This window comes from Cupressus sempervirens, chromosome 10 (assembly GCF_028749045.1).
Source record: "Cupressus sempervirens isolate cs-2001-9-10 chromosome 10, ASM2874904v1, whole genome shotgun sequence".
Classification (NCBI taxonomy): domain Eukaryota; kingdom Viridiplantae; phylum Streptophyta; class Pinopsida; order Cupressales; family Cupressaceae; genus Cupressus; species Cupressus sempervirens.
Genome location: NC_143127.1, coordinates 158,915,994 through 158,931,806, shown reverse-complemented (window position 1 = coordinate 158,931,806; position 15,813 = coordinate 158,915,994).

Below are 15,813 nucleotides of genomic sequence, written 5' to 3'. Positions count from 1 at the left end.
GCCAAGGGAGAAGAAGCCAAGAAAGTACCTACCCATGTCGAGCCAAAGAAGAGAAAGGCTAGAGCATAGCTAGTGGCAAAGGCACAGAAAATTGTGAAATCAAGCCTAGCCAAGCCAAGTGCACCTATCACTAGAGCAAGCACATGAGCAGCAACTTAGAAAGCCAAGGAGAAGTCCAAGTCAATAGAGCAAGGTGGCCAAGTGAAAAAGAAATAAAGAAGAAAATATGTTGCACAACTTGATTCAGATGAAGAAAGGACTGAATCAGATGATATAAGCCAATCTAAAGTGGTAAGTCACAAACCACTCTTTGATCTTGAAAATTTGTGTAAAAATGTCAAGAATAATGCATATTTATTTGGTTTTAGAAATGTAAATTTTGATGATTTGAGCAAAGAGGAGAAAAATCAAGTAGAAGAATCCCTATATGCAATGATGTCAAAATTTAAGACAACACCATTAGAATTTTCCAGCTTAGAACCCAAGAAACTATATGACTTAGTTGATCAAAAATGAGATTATTGTTTGAATTTGGAAAAATAAATAAGGGGAACCACTTTAGCCCAAGTAATGCTAGAACTGACAAAAGGGTGGATTGTTAAGGCTAATAAGAAATATGGAATTAGGTTTACACCTAAATATAGAGCCTTTAACATTCTTCAAAATAATATTGAACATGTGGTCAAGAAATCAACCCAAATATAGAAACTTATCAATGGGTTGATCACTTTGAAACAGGGAGAAGCTGACCCTTTTGAGAGTAAAGATGATGATAAGAATGAAGATGACAAAGATGATGACAAAGAAAATGATGATAAGAAAGATGATATAGTGGAGGAGGAAACTAAAAAGAAAACTAATGACAAGGCAACAACTGAACAACAACATGATGAAGACAGTGTGCAAGACAAACAAGTGCCTAGTGTTAGTCCCTCCCATGACACAACCAAGTCTACTGAAACTATTATTCTTAAGGATGTCTCTAATCTTTTAGCCTAGAATATAAATCCCTTGACCGTAGAAGACTTGAAGAAGATATTGAACCAATCTACACTGCAAGCTAAGCTATGTGATAATCTAGTTTTGGTCAGTATGGATGAGCTCCAAAAGGTAGTAAATGATGTCATAAGGGACAAGGTGAATCCACAAGAACCACCTTATATCATCCCTTCAATTACTCAAGCAAAACCTTTGACTCAAACAATAGTAGATGCATCTACTAAGGTTGATATGCTTGGTAAAATTGACATAGTTGAGTAGAAGTAGACTGCAAAAGAAGAAAAAGACACTACTACTAGATAGTAGGATGCAGGATAGATAGATTCATCTATACCTAAAGCACAAGGACATGGTGCTAGTCATGTCATTATGATAGACAAGAGAAAATATAAAGAAATGCTAAAAGTGAAGGAACAAGAGGCCATCCAAGCATTGGTAACCCTACCAACATTTGGCACTCCTTCTACACAGGCTCTTCAAAAGCCGAGCATAGAAGCTATACCATTGCAAATCTCAGTGCCAGGCTCTAGCTCTTCAAAAGTTGAAAAGGTAATTCACTATGGAGATATCACTCTTGGTGAAGAGATTGTTATACCCAAGTTTGATTATGATGTAATGACATTAGAACAAATAGGCATTTTGCAACAACCCTTAGAGAATAAAAAGCATCAAAAAATGCTTAGGAGAGAACAAAGGTAGATGCAAGCACTTCAAGACATTAAGGACATCTTTCTAGATGCATTTAGTCTATCAACTCCTGAAAAGACCAAGCCACTACTAGAACAACTATTAGATATAGTGGAAAAGGTCAATAATGAAGACACTGATACTAATGCTAAACTCTTAGAATGGTCTGAAAATAAATTCTAGAGCAAGGTAAATGAAAAGATATCTGGTGATATAGGACTCACTCATGTTGCATTGGCTACAAAGGTTGAAGATGTGAAGAAGGTACTTGAGAATATATTCTCATTGTACACCAAATTGTATGACCCTTCACTCTTCACCCAAGAGACCAGACATCATATTATGAGCCTGGAGAGAAATCTTGACATATCACGTACAAGGTTACATCAAAACCCTACTTAGAGTGATAAGCATTTTCATACATTGCTTTAGACATAAAGTCAATTAGCTGTGTTAATAGCAGAAGAGGCTAGCATAAGAGCCAAATTGACATGTATATAGGCATCCCTTACCCCACATACAGAGATACTACACAAGGAACTAGGTTATGCCGAGACTCTATTGAAGAAAGACCCAAATCTTTCTACTCTAGATGGCCTAGTACACCTTGTTGCTAAGCTTGTAATCCAAATCAAGTCACTGGATGTTGCATGTGACAACTGGGATGCAACTCTTAAAATCATAATGGAAGTCCATAAATCTTTTTTGGACAAACACATTATAACTGTATAACCCATTTGATATAAGTGTCAAAAAGGGGGAGATAAAGAAAAGGGAGAGAAATATCCAAAGGGGAAATGTAACATTGGGGGAGATAGAAACAATGGGAAAGAATAAAGAAAGGGGGAGATAGAAACAGAGTGTAAAATATGGGGGAGTATGACCAAAAGAGACATAGAAAAGAAAGGGGGAGCATAGTAACAAACAAGTTATATCATTGGGGTGATATATATTTTGGAGAGTAAAGTAGTAAAGAACAGATACACATATCAACTATGATGGAGCATATCAGATGAAATAGTATCAGATATAGTGCATTGAAGTCAAAGAGGAGCACAAATTTTGGATACAAAACAGACACATTAACTCAAGGGGAGTTATCAATTTTGAGGTATATAGATTATTGAAAAATTTTGAAATTTTGTTTTGTATATAAGTCGAGTCATGGATATGTTATGCTCAAGAAGTTAAGTAGAATATTGTATATTTAAGTGTTTTTGACACTCATGTCAAAGGGGGAGATTGTTGATCTTAGATTGGTTTTGACAAGTGAGTGTCAACACATTGAAGCCATTTACTTAGTTCATGTCAAACTAGTAATACATGCTGAGCACAACATGTAAATATTAGACCATGCCAAGTTGCAATGAGTGCCGAGTCACTCAAATGCTAAGTAGATAGACCATGTCAAGTGATTCAAGTGCCGAGTAAATAGTGGATGCCGAGCAGTACAGGTGCCGAGTCAGAAGAAGAAATACAATGTATGCCGAGCATTAGTGACTTCATATGCCGAGTGACATAGTTTGGACATATTTGTTTGTAATGGCACAAACAACTATGTAAATCATTTTGAAGCCGACTTAAGGATAGAGTATGATCTTTTAGAGATAAGGATGAATCTATATGCAAATTCCCTATGCAATTACATGCAACCAATCATAAAATGGGTAGGTTTAAGTAGAAAAATAGATGAATCTCAATCGTAGATTCATACCTAACCCTAAGCCACCAGAGTCTTCTTAAGGAGGATGAAGCCCTAAACTTTTTATGAGTGTACAAGGGGTTAATGATCGAATTGGAAGAGTGAACTAGATAGTTTGCAGAGCATTCAAGGTGACTTAGAAGTAAGAGTGAATTGTAGAATCAGTTAGAGCAGAACATAGGATAGAGAAGGATATGACATTGATACATCAGATCATGAAGGATCAATAAGACATTGTGCAGAGGTGATATGTCATTAGGAAAGCAAGTACCAACCACAGGATCTATGTTGAGACATTTTAAGAGGTGATTTTAGTTAAATCTCTTAACAAAGTAGTCCTAATAGACTGTATGAAATCCTTTAATAGGGTGCTTACTTAATTGTATGTTGAAGTCCTCTAACTAGGCACACTTCTAACAGGGTGTTGAAATCCTCCAACAAGGTGAGACTTAACAGTCTTTGTAAGCCTTTAATAGGGCAGGCCTTTCACAAGGTAGATCACAATTCATGGTCAAATCATTGTAGCCTTCATTGGATGCACTTTATTGCTACAGTAGTGAAGATTTGTGAGTGTCATCCCCACCCTAGTTTTACCTTCTCACTTAGAGGGTTTCTAGGTAATCATATATGGTGTTATGTGTGTATTTGATTACATGTTTACATGATTGATGCATATGCTTTACATGTAATTTCAACATATTAATGCATGTGATGTATGAATGGTGAAATTTTTATGGATCCAAGGTTAAACTCCTAATTCACCCCCCCCTAGAAGTTTACTCTCTTCCCACTTGTAATTCCAACACACTATATGATCCAGAATGTTTTGAAGTACTGAAGCTGGTAGTAACTTATCCCATCTCTCTAGAAAATGTAGCATAGGTTCAGGGTCCCTTGGCTCCCACAAATTTGTAGTAGTTATTCTCACTACTAGAAGAATAACTTCAGTGAAGAGTTGAGTGTAAGGAGTTGAAGAAGAAAGTTTTGCTTTTGTGTAAATGCCATAATTATGAGGCTCCCTTGCAGCAACCTCTACCATAGTGACATTACCTCTAAATCATGCAAAGGATATTGAAGTGGTTCCCAACCTTGAAACACTCTTATAAGTAAAGGATACTTGGGATCATTGTAGGTAGACTGTGCCAATACTTGAAACACTCTTATAAGTAAATGCAGATGCAATACACGATAAATTTCATAACTTGTAACTATCCTCCTGATATTTGGATTGTAAATTCCCAAAGACACTTTCGAGTGATTCCAATGTCATAGTACCTACCATAACACTTTCCTTGATTCTATCCAGTGGCTCCCATAATATCCTCTATGTTGTCTAGCTATTGCTTTTGCCATGTAGTCTCTTTCTAATGTCACTCCTTCTCCTTCTAGAATATTGCCACAGACTCTCCCCGATGCCTTAAATTTTGAATATCAAACTTTAGAATATCTGTCTCTACTATATATAAAATCAACTTCAGATTGTGTTGTAACTCTGGCATAGGTGTTTGATTATCGATAGCTTTCATTTCAGCATTCAAGTTTTCAAGATTGGTCAACACCCTCACTTGCAGACCTCTCATGTCAAGAACTTTCTGTACTATTTCAACACCATGTTCTTGCTTTTGAGTTAATAGTTCTTCAGGTGCATTTTCTTGTAAAACATTAATTTTTTTGAACAATTGTAAACTCTTAGAAAGTGCATTATTTTTTTAATGCATGTATGTACATATGTATGTATGTATGTATATATGTATGTATGCATATGTATGTATGTATATACATATATATACATATGTATATGTATATGTAGATATATGTGTCTATATATACATACACAAAACATATTTATGTGTCTATGTATGTATGTATGTATATATATAGAGAGATCTTGTGGATTGTGGATTATGGATTATAAACAAAAAAGAAGAAAAATACAACATTAATCATTTTCCATTTTTTTTGATAAATTATGGAGAGATGCATGTGAAAGAGGGTGGAGAGCTCTAAATGTTGGTTTAGATCAATGGAGATCTAAGATTTTGTTGCTATTCCCTTGTGATCACTACATTTTATTGTCATGCCCTTGTGATCTTTGCATTTTGTTGTCATGCCCTTGTGATCTCCGTGCCCTTTCTCTACAATTTCATTGCCATGATGTGCCCTTGTGATATATGTTCCATTTCTCTGCAATTTCGTTGTCATGTCATGCCCTTGTGATCTTTGTGTCATTGGTCTACAATTTTCTTCAAGTGGTGAAGAAGTACCTATGTAATGTTCTTTTTTTCCCTTCTAAACATGTATCTCTTTATATTTCCCTTAGCATGTGAATAGAGAAGCTTTTCTTTATGTATATATATAGACACACACACACATATTTGTGTGTCTATGTATGTATGTGTGTATATATAGAGAAGCTTCTCTTTATGTATATGTATGTATAGATATACATACATACACACATGTGTGTCTCTATGTATGTGTATGAATATATATAGAGAGATCTTTTTAAAGGTGTTTATTACATCTTAGTACAATAGAAAAATTGATCCAATTGCATAGATTTTCCAGATTCCAAATAATAATAAAATAAAACTCACTCAACCCATGCTAAGTGACTTACCTCAAAATCCTACACACAAATAATGCAGACTAGGAAAAATGGATGGAGTTCGCAAGAAATTTTACAAAAACATATCATAGTAGATATTTTCAGAAAGAAACAAGCCATAACCTAGCTAAATGGATCTAGTTGTTGATTAGCTGGGTTGATTACAAATTCCTATAGAACTGCCATTAGATGTTCCTAGCTAGTAGGATCAAATATAGTTTTCCAAGGTGATAAAATTGCATATGCAAATGCATCAATTGCATGCCAGGCATGAATTGCATTCCCCAACTTATAACAATTGGTTGGATACAAAGGCTCCATACTAATGTAGAGGTAAGGGTGGTGGGAGTCAAAACCAAGTTAGTCCTACTTAAACCTATAAGGGAAGTAGAAGGTTCCCCAAACCCTCTACAAAGGAAAAAGTACACAAACAACTCCGACACCTCCCCAATGATTAGGATGGGTGTCTTAGGCCAAATCAAGGTGGATTCAAAATGTTTCAACTAATTTTTGGTCCTCAAGTAACATCCAACATACAAATCCCTCAAACTATCCCAGAGGCCTAATTGATTTCCCAGTAGCACTGCAACAACACAAAAGTGAACTTTCCTCTCAAACTTTCAAAAACACTCCCTAAACAAATGACAACATATCAGAAGGATTGCATGTGCTCCTTGGACCATATCCTATTGTTAGTATATTGTGGCTCAAAAATGCATGAAAAGAGGGAAATTTAACAAAGAAACTACAACTTTCTTGTATTCCTGAGACCCCAAACTTTGGACAACCTCTCCTTATGTTGTAAATGCTCCAAATCTAAAAGGAATTAGTCTCAAAACTTATGTAACCCAAAAAGTCCCAAATCAACCTCCTACAAACCCTTAAAGGTAGGGTTTTCTAAATCTCTACCTTCCAAGCACCTTTAGACTCAATTGAAGGTTGTTTCACCTTGTCTCCAACATACCAAAGCACTTCCAATCATTAAACACTCACCTCTAATGGCTATAACTCCTTTTTTTTTCCATAGCCATGAATTTAGTACTCTTTACTTCACAAACTCCAATGGTGATCACCAATCCTTAAAACTTCTTGTCAAAACATTGTTAGATATGATTTGTATATACTATTACAAGATCATTCCATGAGAATAAGACTCTTACATTCATGTAATAATCAACATTTCAAGTAGAAACTCAAACTTGTTAATGAAAACAATGAAACCCTTAAAGTAGCGACAACAAACTTGAAAGGAATGAACATCACAAATCTCAATGCATTAGGAATTGATCCAACAATATACCAAAGGCTTATGAGATCATAAGACCACAAGAAATCAATGATAGTCAAGCCACCATGCACCAAATGCTTGAAAAATGAAGTTTTTATTGGCTCTCTTTACACAATCCACACAATTGATCAATCCCAATATTGCTCTCTTTGTATAATGCCTCAAACTTGATTGAATAGAATCCCTTACAAATATGCCAACTGATTTGGATTGGTTAAAATTCCTAGTTATGCCTAGTCATGCCTAAAACTCATTAAATCTTATTTCCCCCCAAAATGGAACTAACCGTTGGGACTCAAATATTTGAATTCCTCAACTTACAATTTATTGAATAAAACAACTAATTGACCCACTAAACTTGCCTATTAGGTACTCAAGAACAATTTAACCAATCCTAAACCTTTAATAGACCCCTAAGGACCAAATTATCTCCAATATGCCATTATGTCCATATTTCACTATCAAAGATCCTAAGGTCCTTAACTAGCCCTTTAGGATTCATTACATTTTTATCATCTTTAAAGCCTTTTAAGGCCATGATTGGCTTCAACACATGCCAATTGGTTGGTTTAAACTCCCCCTTGCCTTTGATCCATCTTATTTTTCCTTCTTTAGGAATCCTTGCAAGTCTTGATGCTCGTGCATGACATACGTTGGCCCAACAATGGAAGCCAAGGATGTAACCATCCATGTATTGGCATAGTCTCCCTACGAGGATCCCAAGCATCTACTATTGTTGTTAATTTGGGCATCACTATATGATCCAAAATGTTATTAAGTATTGAAGCCGGTACTAACTTCTCCTATGTCTCTAGAAAACCTAGCATTGGTTTAGGGTCCCTTGGCTCCTAGGAATTTGTAGTAGCTGTTCTCACTACTAGAAGAATAACTTTAGTGAAGAGTTGAGTGTAGGGAGTTGAAGAAGCAAGTTTTTCTTATGTGTAAATGCCATAATCACAAGGCTCATTCCCTTGCAGAAGCCTCTGCCACAATGACATTACCTCTAAACCATGCAAAGGATGTTGAAATGGTTCCCAACCTTGAAACACTCTTACAAGCAATGGCAAAGCAAATGCAAATGCAATACATATATTACTATTATTTATCTGTATGGATGTAAGTAAGTATGTATGTATGTATTATGTATATGTATATGTATATATGTGTGTATATATACATGCACACACATGTGTGTGCCTATGTATGTATATATACAAAGAGATCTTGGCACAATAGAAAAATTGATCTAGCTACATACATATTCCATAATCCAAATACTAAAACAATAAAACTCACTCAACCCATACTAAGTGACTTACCTCAAGATCCTGTACCAAAATATGCAAACTAGGAAAAATGGGCAGAGTTCACAAGAAAATTTTACAAAAACATATCATAGTAGATATTTTTAGAAAGAAACAAGTCATAACCTAATTAAATGGGTCTAGTTGTTGATTAGCTAGGTTGATCAAAAATTCTTGTAGAACTGTCATCAGATTAGGTACAATAAAATGAACAATTAGTTGTTCCCACCTAGCAGGATCAAATATAGTTTTCCAAGGTGATAAAATTGCATATGTAGATGTATGTATGTATGTATGTATATGTATATGTATATGTATATGTATATGTGTATGTATGTTTTTATGTATGTATGTATGTATATATATGTATGTATATATGTATATGTATATGTATGTATGTATGTATAGATGTATGTATGTATGTATATTTATGTATGTATGTATATATATATGTATACATACATACACACACACACATGTGTGTCTATGTATCTATGTATGTATGTATATAAAGAGATCTTGTGGATTGTGGATTATGGATTATAAATGAAAAACAAAAAACATGACATTAATCATTCCCCATTTGTTTTGATTGATTATGGAGAGCTACGCACGAAAGAGGGTGGATCTAGAAATTGCATGACAACTAATTGTGTGAATCTAGAAAATAAAAATGGTTTTAAAATATAGGACCCAATTCAAGTGTAATACCCATCACTAAAATTGGGGTTAGAATGGTTGAAATGCATGTTAGGATTAGCCTATGGTAGCTACCTAAGATAAAATCCAAAACTTTGTTTCTCTCCCCTGTTGTTTTCCACGCACTTCACAACCTCTTCAAAATAGATACAATGTGACACTGCCTTCAAATAAACATTTCATTCTATGCTTTTGATTTGTCTTTATCTGTATACAGATGGGGATACCATCTTACTTAGAGATAAATTTTTGTGGACGACATGGGTTCTTCATATACATTAATTCTCTTTGCACCCACACCAGTGAAAGAAGTGTTTTGGGTTTATGATTCTTGTGCACTAGCTTAGAAGGTGGTAATTCTTTGAGATAATTGTGTTCCTTTTAATGGTTTGAATCAAATTATGTCAAGAAGTGTTTTGGATGTGGTGGTTAGTATCCAAGGAAAAGGAAAAGGAAATATAGGGGCATAAGATGTTTGACAAGCACATGTGGCTCTCCGATAGCAAGATGACAATAGAGGGCTTGAACATGTAGCCTTCTCATCACAACTATCTATTCCATTCATCAGTGCCTTGACATCATTGGTCACTTCTATAACTTCTCTTTGTTTAACATGAATTTAACTTCTTGGTCACATCTAGTAATCAAATTGAGGGGTAAAACATGAATTTATGGTTTGTTTATAATTTAGCTATCCATCACAATTGTAATGACACGCTTCTATGGCTAGCCATCACGTGGATGAGACATCTATAGCAATTATGATGGTCAGTTTCGATAGTTCAATGTCGCTTGCACAACACAGTTGTCACATGGATGCCACAATTACGATGGCATAAATATGACCTCTTGCCCCTTCCTTCTTCCAAGTTATGATAATTTTATCTGTCATAATTGTGATAGATTCACAATTATGATGGATGCCCTTTTCGTTACAATTTACTATAGCAAAATTTTGATCCCCATCTGACAAGAGCCAATTCGTGGTTTTGTCGCTTGGGGAACAGGTGGTTGTTGCAATTATGACATCTTGACATTGTAATTCGAGTCCAAATGTAGTAGTGATTGGATGCCATCATGCTCCTTAGGAGCTAAGTGAGACGATTGTAATGCATGATGCACTTCTGTGGTAGCATTAAAAATAATAGAAGAATGTTCGTTGTGTGCTTCAAGTTCATTGTTCATTAGTTCCCCCTGACATGTATGTTTGGAAGTTTCAAGGAATGAGGGAGTAATGCCATCATTCCTTGACCATATGTGCTGAGAGGTTGTGCAATCAAATGCAGATTGGCATGTTGGATTTCGGTGTCATTTTTTCCATGATGTTGTGGATTGTCCTTTTTGGTAAGAGTGCCATACAATTTGATTTCCCTATGATTGGCTTCAGTTGCATGAGAATGTAAGTTATTGTAGTTTGGAAGTGTAACCTATGGTTGAACATACATTTGTCGTTGAGAATCACTGTTATGATGCCTTTCCCGTAGATTAAGAATGTCCTGCTTATTGTAGTGTTGCCAATTGTTAACCATGTCACCGTGGCCCTATCTCCCATGTGTTCCTACTAAGGAATAGGGTCTATCCAAGTTAAAATTGGGATTCCACAGATCATGATTTACTAATTGTAAAGATTTTGTCTCCATCATAGGAGAGTAATTGCCATTAGCTCCATCATGTTGGTAATTCATCACAAGATTGGGATTGTCATGAGTTGTGCAGTCATGAGATAAACCATTATGCGGTGGGGAAGAAATGTTATCCACAGTATTAGTTTGAGTCAGATTATTTTTTCTTGGTACTATGGAAGGTATCTGTAGAAACCTGCCATTCATTGCTCATAAAGGAGTGAGATGAATTTCTAGACTATGATGTTTGTGTTGAATTAATAGAGTGCCCATACTATAAATTTGTACCATTGTTCATTATATCAAATAGAGGAATGCATTCTTCGAAAGGAGTCTCATCTTTAGAATGAGGAAATACCTTTTCATTAAAGACTAAATCTTTGCTCCTAATTATTTTCTTTTGAGTTAAACTCTGAAGTTTGAAGCCAAACTAATCTTCTCCATATCCAATGAATATACAAGGCTATGATTTGGGGTCCAACTTTCTTATCTTTTCTTTGAGCACATGTACATAGGCTTGAGACCCAAAGATCCAAAGATGAGAGTACGAGACTCTTCTTCCTTGTCATTCCTCTTCTAGAATTATGAAGTTCAACCTTGAAGAAGGACTTTGATTTATTAAATAGACCGTTGCATTGCACACTTCAGCCCAAAACTCTATTCCCAAACTTGCATTGGAAAGCATACATCGGGCTTTCTCAAGTATATTCCTCTTGAGTCTTTCTACTGCCCCATTTTCTTGAGGGATGTAGGGAAAAACTTTCACCCTTTAAATGCCATTATCTACACAATAATTATCAAACTCCATTGAACAAAACTCACCTCCATTATTCATTTTCAAGCATTTATTCTTACAACCTCTTTGATTTTTAATAAGAGATTTGAAAACTTTAAATTTTGAAAATACTTTAGATTTATTGGTCATCATATATATCTAAACTTTCCTAGTACAATCATCAAGGAAGGTAACGAAAAACTTTGCACCTCCTAAAGAACTTACCTCAGTAGAACCAAAGACATTCGAGTGCACAAGTTCCAATGGTCTTGCCTTCATGTTATACCAATCTTTCAATAAACTGATATGTGTTTGCTTTCCCTAATGACAATGTTCACAAAACTCCATGTTTGTTGATTGGAGACCCAATAGTTGATCTCTTTTGAGCATTACCTCAAGGCCTTTCTTGCTCATGTGGCCTAATCTTTGATGCCAAAGTGTTGCATTGCTGCTCATGACTGTCATAGCAATGCCTACTTTGGTAGGATTTTCAAAGAGATAAAGACTACCAACTTTATTTCCCTTGGCAATGATCTTCAAACCCTTGGTAAGTTTCCAAGTAACCAGATGAAAGAATGGATGATATCCTTATGCAAAAAGCTAACTGACAGAAATTAAAATTTTCCTTAATTTGGGAACATGTTGAACATCCTTTAACAAGAATTGACCTCTATCTTCTAGCTATAACAAAATGTCACCTTTGCCAACTATTTCACAAGACTTGTTGTCTCCAAGAAATACCTCTCCAAATTTTCCTTCATGATAATTTGTGAAAGAATCCATACACGAAGTGGCATGAAAGGAGGCTTTGGAATCTATCACCCAAGAATTTGATTTTGTGTTGCTTGTAGAAAGAATTAAAAGAATTTCGTCTTTCACATAGGTTGTATTTGTTTCAATATTCCTCACTTTTTCTTGTGCTTTCTTGTAATCCTAACAATTTCTCTTTGAGTAGCCAGGCTTACCACAAAACCAACACTCTCTATTCTTACCTCTTGACTTCAATTGATTGGGTGATCTAGATTTCCTTTGATTGTAATGATTGTTACCTCTATGATGGCTTCTTCCCCTTTTCTTGGTGTTGACCATGGTGAGAGCATCATTGGATGAGGAGTCTTTGTTATTCCTTCTCACGTCTTCACTAAGTAAAATGGCAACAACTTCATCATAGACCAACTTTGTGCTTGTGGAGTTTGAAGTGCTTATTGTTGTAACTATGAGATCCCAATTGTCAGGTAAGGAACACAACAAGATGATGAATTTAGCATTGTCATCTTGAGTCATACCAACTAAGGTTGCTTGACATAATAATGTGTTCAAATCATTTATATGATTTGACATCGCAATCCCTTCCTTCATTTCTAGCTTATAAAGCTTCTTCATAATGAAGATTTTATTCACAGCTGATGTTGTTTGATACATCCTTTGAAGTTTGTCCCAAACTTCCTTCATTCTCTTTTCATTCAAAACATTGAACAAGACATTTTGTGATAGCGAGCAAAAATTCGATGTCATTGCCTTCTCATCAGTCTTTTTCCAATCTTCATTCAACATTGTAGCCAGTTTCTTAAACTTTGCTTCAATTGTGACTGATAAGTCTTGCTTAACCAGAAAAGAGTGCACCTACACTTTCGACATGCTAAAGTTCTTGCCTGCGAATTTCTTTACTTTGACATCCTCCATCTTTCTGGAAATTCAACACTAATTTCCAATCTACAAAACTTGTGCTTTGATACCACTTGAAAGGTTTGAATGTGAAAAGAAAACAACAGATACAAGTAGAATAGATGAGAAGAAAAACAACACAATATTTATCTTGGTTCACCTCAATTGTGGCTACATCTAGACTGCAGAGTATTTTATTGATGTATAAAAGATATTTACAACTCCGTAGGAGCAACATATAAATAAGCTCCAATTACATTACATATGAAAGGTCTACTAAAACCAAGAGACACACAATTAGAGGGAAATCAAATAATGACTATTGACCTTCAACATATCAACAAGACAAGACAACAACTTTATTTGAATTCACAGTACAAGACAATATAATCCTAAGGCACTAGCCTTTTACTCAAACACGAGTAGAGGCGCTTGATTTCATATAATACTCATTTTTATTATTCACTGCAACCCATTTCAAGTTGCTCTTGGACAAAATTTTCAAGTTAGAATACAAAACAAAACCTTTGATTTCTCATTTCTTTAATAACAACGTCTGTGATTGAAACCTTTTGTTGTTGTGTGGGTAAGTGAATCAAAAGTTTTTGCTTTTACTACTTCTTGTATCTCTGACTCTAAGCATTTTTCAACTATGGATATCACATGCCGATGGTATAAGATACAAACAATTTTAGGTTAAAGTTCATGCTTACGTTAAAAAGTGAAGATTAATCGATGCATAAAGATATGGGGATTGAGTCGATGCCCACTAGTTTTGTCACTTGTGTATGTGACAATTCTAGTTTTGCGCTTCTAGAAGATGTTTCACAATCTCTTTTACTGCAGAAGAGGAGGTCACCAGGTTGGAGACCCTGTATGAGAGAGAAGTTCAATATATCATAATCTCTTAAAAAAATGAGAAAGAATATCATAAAATTTGAGTATGATCTTATAAATCTTTAAATCAACATTCATCATTTAAGCATAGGCACAGGCTTGATGTTTTTATTAGTCCCTGCCTATTTATAGGTAGGGAACTAATGTTCCCACTTGTCTACTTCTAATTAATTTTTCTCCTAGAAATGATCAAAACACTAAAGTTCAAAATCTTTTTATTTTTAAAATATTTTTATAATCAATATTCTATTTTTTCTATTGGCTACTATCAATTTACCTAGGGGTTTTATTATTTTATTAAACCAAAAAATAACAATTTTATTCTAGTTTCCTCTAGAAACTTCTAAAGAAGACTGCGAGAAAGCATGGGCATTAGACTCGATACGATCCATATAGATGTATTATAAGCTGTTGCCCATCCATTTTCTACCGTTCTACCAAGGAATTTATTTCTGCTATACCCGCGAAAATTAATTTGCCAAAATTATTGCCATTTTCTTCCAAATTTAATTGTAAACTAAAATCTTTGGTCACTGGATTTGTTGGGGTTTTCAATGAAGTAAGATATTTTCTTCATTTCGGGGAGTCATATCTCTGCTGGATTGTTGAAGTCTTCCTAAACCACAATGTCACTTGTATTTCTCTTGCTCTTGTTAGTATTATTTCTATTACTATTGTCCTCTGCCAATAAAATAGGTTGCCAAAATCCAAAATTATGGTAAGAGCAGCTCTCAAGAGATTCTTGGTTTCCCCAAATAGAGGCTTTACTAACCTCCAAAACTACAAATTTGAGGGCTGCAAAACAACTGATAGGATGCTCCTCATTGGCTACCCAAACAATAGTTTTGGGAGTCATTTGGGCATATCATATGTTGATTAACATTTTTTGTTGTAGAAATCCAATCTCAAATTGCCAATTGCAGGAAACAATTATTTGGTTCTAGCTAAAGTACTTCCGATAAGTGGTATACTAGAAACCACAGGTTTAGTGAGGATAAATTTCCATAGCAAAAAATATATTTGTAAACTGAAATAAGCTTCCTCGCAATGCATAAAAAGCATATATAAACAAAATAAAGTCCCTTACTTTATAATAATAATCTTTGAATTGCATAAACCATTCATTAAATTTCTACCTCACACACTCAACTATAAATATCAGCATAATTTGGTATCTCGCTAACACAATCTCAACCATTTCATTAATAATAATAAATATTAATGCTTTTTTCTAAGAGAGCTTACATAAATTGGAGAATTGTTGAGACATCTTTTGTAAATAGAGAGATATGTTATTATAAAAAATTCTAAATTAGAATTACCATGTGAAGAGATTTGTTACTAAAAGTAGAATTAACTTGAAAACAAATGAAACATTTAAATTTCTTAAAAGTTGGAGATATTATCACATAATTAGTTAATTTTTCTTATCGCAATAGGCAGGGGCTCTTGCTCCCATGGAGCTCTTGTTTATTGTTGTTTCAAATAAATGAATTGTAGTGAATAATATTGGATTAAGTTTTACAATCTTCATGAATATTAGATTAAGTTTTTCAATCTTCATATT